The 6,000-nt window shown below is 35.1% G+C and overlaps 1 protein-coding gene across 2 annotated transcripts in view; it reads left to right on the top strand.

Annotated features, from left to right (window-relative positions):
- LOC113231947 overlaps nt 1-6,000 on the top strand; it is a 405,956-nt gene that overhangs the window by 179,519 nt on the left and 220,437 nt on the right. The gene's annotated exons all lie outside the window — the stretch shown is intronic.

Genomic DNA, 6,000 nt, shown 5'->3' with positions numbered 1-6,000 from the left:
CGACCTCAAAAGTCATTCATCCCCTAGTTTACCACCCTTAGAGGTGGAATATTTTCTTCAGATTTAAATGGGACCACTTCGGAGGTACCCTCTTTCCAACGGAAAAAAGAATCATCAAAACTGATTCACAAATGGCGGAGTTATCGCGTAACATACATACAAAAAAACATACAGACGAAATGAGAACTTCCTCCTTTTTTGAAGTCGGTTAAAAATTAATTTTGAATACGCTGCCGACATCTGTGTTTCACACTACAATTTAATTATTTTCGACTTTACTAGATACAAACCTAGAAATAGGTAGGAGTAGAAATAGTGTGGCTCAAATTTCCAGCAATGTAACACCGCTGTGTTTATCCCTAACAAAGAACTGTGGTTAATGGATGTAATAATTTATTTTGTTTCTTAAGATGATAGGTTTCTTCGTATAAAATTGGGTAAGTTGAACCCATCAAGTATATAACCAGAAATAGAGACGAAATAAGGGACATCCATCCCTGGCAACTAATCAGGCTAATGGGCCTTATATTACTTTTAAATATCAACTCCCGTTTGCGCTGAAATCACAAATTATAAAGCTGATAGTTCATAGTACAGCGCCAACAACTGATCTGTGTGTACGTCTCTGTATATTCCAAAAAATATTCTATATTTATTGTACTAAAGATAATGTCTGTAACAATGTGGGCTGTTCCCTTCGGTGGTGTGGGAAAAACAGCAAAATATCTAATTACAAAACAAACGGAATCATATTTCATTGGTAATTAGATACATAATATTAAAATTTTGGTCCATTATAACAAAGCTCAAGTTCAACTGATCGATTTGAAGTGGAAAAATTAACGACACCCGTCAATGGTTTCGAACTCGGGGTGGCCAATCGGAGCGCAGTTGTCATCGTAACGATTTGGCAGAATAGTTTTCAAACAAATTAAATTACATTTCGTCACTATTTCAAGTTATAAATTTCGATGGTTGAACCCTACTCAATTTTGCACAGAAATTAGGTGAGAAACCTATCATCGCAAAAGTCTACATTATAAGATCATTAATGGTTGTAATATATTTTAAGTACTTAAAGGTAAAAACACTTAATCTATGGCAAGACATAAGTGATAGATAAGATTGCGAGTGAACCACGCGAATAGCCACGTGATACAACTCGTGCGCAAGGGCTTGAAATGACGTAACTAAAATGCGTTGAATGAAAGGACAGACGCTATTGGACGAAGTAATAATAAAATCTCTAACTCAATTGAAACTCCCTGATAGACTATAACGACGGCCTAAACAACAACGTAAAAAGCATTAAACGTTAATGTAAATTAATATTTTTTTTATGATACCTAATCACGGGACGAACAAGTTCTGCACCTTGTGGTAAGCGATACGCCTGTCCATAACTGTTCCAGTACCGTTTGGAGTTTTAAATCGCAAAGACACTGCCACTACGCCTGTCACCCTAAGACATAATTTAACAAGTCCCATGTGCCTGACATTTCACTAGCACCTTAGTCTTCAAAACCGGAACGCAGCAACGCTTACGTCACCGCTTGGCGGCAGAAATAGGTAAGGTGGCAGTACTTCCCTGGACGAGCTCTTTAACAAGGAGCTCTATTGCTCTACAAAAAGTATTGTAATGTACATTAGGTGTTACTTGATTACAGTAGATTACAGTAAATTCCTTCGATCCGGTCGGATTCGAACCGACGTCTTCTTGCATACCGTGCTAGACGCTATACCAACTAAGCAACGGAACGAGCCAACGGACCTCACGAATTTTTCTATGTGCTTGCGTCGTGTCTTTGTATTTGGTTTTTTCAACGACTTTTTAGTCGTAGCGCCATCTATGAGAAATCTATGAAAGATTTATCACCCAGTTAGTACCTTTACAGCTACCAGTCCTGGCGAGAGATGTCGCTATTCACTGTATTAATTAAATTTTTATTGAATTTATATTCAATTCTTTTTGTGAAATTACTCCACTCGTTTGTTATAATTATTAATACAAAGATCGAACACTCACAAAAAATTCCTTCGATCCGGTCGGATTCGAACCGACGTCTTCTTGCATACCGTGCCAGACGCTATACCTACTAAGCATTAGTTAGTTAAATCATGTTGTCAATTTCATAGTATTTTGACTAATTGCAAGTGGTATTTACCCGTAACTGTTTGACGCATTTAAATTTAGGGTGTTCCTAGCTTACTTTATTAATATTGTAATCAAAGTTGATAAATCTTAACACGTTCATCGCCGTGGTGGGTCAAAATGACAGGCATATCATCTACCTATTCGGACGGAGGAAGGGTTAAAATGGTCGACACGACACATCTAACTTTGCGTTGCTCGTTCACGCCGCAGGTGGCAAACGCTACGTATTTCGTCGTATAACATGACCGGCGCGGTCCTGACGAACTACTTTTGCCACTTGGTGTTCAGGCATTTTGATGGCATACCTACTTTTTTGGACTTAGAGGAAAGAATATATATTTCGAATAAAAAGTAAATTCAATTTCAAATTGAATTTAAAAGTTACAAACTCAGTAAAAAAGTTATTAATGTGAAATGTCAATCTGAAATGAAAGATGTTTGTCAGTTTGATGTAAAAATCGGTCGACCATTACGTGTACGTATTGTGCCAGGCGTTGTGACCGGCGCGTCCAAAACGTAATAATTATTAATCTCAAAATAGAGCCAAATAATAAATTATCGTTAAAAATCTTATATACATTTACAAATGAGACCAAATACAATCATATAAGCCAATGTCATTTTTTAAGCATTTTTGAAAATTCTAGCCCGGGATGTGACGTGTTAAATAAATAAATAAAATAAATAGGAATTCTATTCTCTGTTGTGATCTCTAACCCGATTGTAAAAGGACGTGAAGCGCATGCATGATAAAAAAACATCAATCTTATTACAAATTAACGTACTCCACACAATTATATTAATTTACACGTTTGCAAATCAATAACATGGGTACACTTGTAAATCTAAAGTTCAATGCCAATGTCGAAGACGAACAACATGAAATACAATTTTTTATTATCATTTGTTTAAAATTGAAATATATTTATTAAAGAAGTACTCCGCTGTGAATACATTATTTACTGACGAATATTGGTTTATTTGCTTGCCTGTTATAGTTGATTAAACTTCTAACAACAGCTTATTACTTATTGCTAGGTTACATTTAAATATATTAACACAAAGCGAAGCCAATTAAGTTGTCCACAGATTAAAAGAACAGAACGGAAAGTGCTCATCAATTTTGTTAACTACGCACACACTATCTAAACTTGCAGCTTTATATATAAAAATGATAATAATGTTTATAATAAGTTTATTATTATGTATAAATAATTATACATAATTAGTATATTCGCTCTCTGAAAATACGGTCAGTTATGTATTGAGAAATTATGCTTTTAAAAAGTTTTCCTGGCAAGTTGCATGTGGAATTTTTGAGAAATAAATTGTTTTGTCGACATCAGAAATACTGATATTAAAACGGCTCTATTGTGGTCAATTTTTATATATATTTTTTTTACAAATTATATTGGACATGCAATACAATAAAAAAAAGGAAAATACAATAACGGAAAAAAATCTCGAAAAGGTCTGTAACTTGGCTGTGTTATTCCACAGCTACGTACTTATAGCCCTTCCTGTTATATCCGCCATAGCCGGCAAAGAATAAGAACACAGTAAACTATAATAAAAAAACCTTAAAATATTTAATTAAAAAATTACAATCAAGTACCAATTCCCAATCTTGGTAGAACAACCACATCTGCATAATTACAACTTTTCAGGAGAGAGGTTTAAATAATCTACAAACGAAATTACTCGATGAGTTTTTTATGCATAAACAGAAGAGTTAAAACATAAAGTTAAATTTACAAAGTCCACAGTCACAGCTGACAGCTGCTTGTCAGAAATGTTGGTTAATTTGAAAAAAAAACAAAAACACTGAAATCCTGAAACTCGGTTGTTAAGTTTTATCTGTGTTTACACACATAAATTAAGTTAGAACTGAAAACTAAATCTTAAAAATCATTTACTCATTACAATATGTACTTTTGGGCTGTGCATACTCGCGTACAAGATTATGAGCATTCAAGATAACGTGACATGGAGATTGAATTTCCGTATTTCTGATAATAATAATAATTTTAAAACTGTGTCTGTCTAAAGACTGGTTATTATCAGGTTAAAATTTTAAACAATATCCATTTTTTTTTTTTCAATTTTTTGGTCACTATAGTTTACATCGTTCGCGATGGCATTGCATAAGTTTTTAATTATATCGTGTTTAAAGATGTAATTGTTTTGACTATTGGTTTATGGACAATAGGTTATAGGGAATACAAGGACACCAAGTTTAAATTAATGATATATATGTATAGGCTTACTATTATTATTGTTTCAGTAATCGTTTATTTTCGGTGTTTTAGCAAGGCTCCGTTACTCGCTCGATGTTATGCGCTCAGTGCCTACCACTGAGTGTATCGCCGACGTTAATGGCGCTCATCAAAGTCTTTCATTTACATTACAATCCCCTTATAACCTCAGCATTCGGTTCCGCACGGTTGCACACTGCCGGCAACGTTATTTTCATCGCTCTGAGCGCGTGCTTAGGCTCCTTTTTCCTCGTAGTCAGCGCCTGGTGTCATTAGTTAGGTTTAGTAGGTTTGCGTGATGTATCTATCTGTTACGTAGTAACTAATGTGGTATTAGTTATTTTTATGGTTCAGTCATTGGTGGATCGATTGGCTTCGAGGCGGCTTCTCTATAAAGAAGATCCGCTCTTCTCCTCTGACATACTCGCATACAGATCTAAAGGTTTCACAGGTAAACTTGGTAAACTTGGTTTCAACCAGTTTAAAGGTAAACTGGTTGAAACCAAGACATGCTCCAAAAATTTAAATAATATCTTTTTTGGACCTATAACACGCACGTTAGCAGCGCCATTATAATCTGAAATTCAGTCTGTCGTTCAGAGTACTAAACGTCAAAGTGAATTTTGCTTATAATCCGATCGAAGTTGCGCGCAAAAACTGGTTTTGAATTAAAAATACTGCAATATATTATATGTTTACAAGCATCCACTACGAGGTCATTTCCCAATTTGTAGCCAAAAATCTGACACCGCAATAAAAATGCTTGAAATATTTTACATCTCATTTACCTTCTCGGGTCATAACCTTTTACCTTTTACAAGGCATTTCCGTACATTGTACTACTTCTTTTTTGTTGTTTCTTTTGAAGAGAGCTGTGAGCTTGTTTGTTTGTATAAGTATTCACTTTATTTGGCAAAGAAAACAAAATTGTCTTTTGTATTTTGAAATTGACTGATGATTCTTCGGTATCGATTTGGAAAACATTAAAATTCTAAGCGCCCACTTGAAACACGGGTTTCACTGATTAATGCCTTTTTTCTATTTGTTTTAACCGATTTTTGTTCTTATGCTTATTTGTTCAAGTCCTTTCTATTTACTTAATAATCTTTATTTGTTCAGAGATTTCGACTTCACGTAATGAACTAATGACGTCAATCAGGGAAAAATAAGCCGGCTACAGATGTGTGTACTACATTGTGTTAAGTTTTAAATATTCCAGCCTTTGAATGCGGTATAAGGTATTCTTTGGATCAACGTGTATGTACTTACTACAATTGACAATTGCGGTAAATAGATAGCCAACGCAATAAAAATCGCGTTTCCATTGTACATGCAAGCAGTTTCCTGGTCATTTCACTAAACAGTTGCAATCATATAATAATAATAATAATAATAACGCACACACTCAACACAGCCTCGCACTAGGAAAACCCCGTGTCGTGGATGCCATGGACAAACACATGGACAACCACAAATAACACCCAAACTCACGAGAGAAATAAATGTAGGCCATACAAATATTACTCCTGGCCCGGGAATCAAACCTGGAACCTCTGCGTGGCAGTCCGGCATGGCAACCGTTCGGCCACG

This window comes from Hyposmocoma kahamanoa, unplaced genomic scaffold, assembly GCF_003589595.1.
Source record: "Hyposmocoma kahamanoa isolate Upper Pololo Valley unplaced genomic scaffold, ASM358959v1 66, whole genome shotgun sequence".
Taxonomy (NCBI): Eukaryota; Metazoa; Arthropoda; class Insecta; order Lepidoptera; family Cosmopterigidae; genus Hyposmocoma; species Hyposmocoma kahamanoa.
The sequence above is the reverse complement of the archived record's forward strand: the minus strand, read 5'-3'. Positions and strand labels throughout refer to the sequence as shown.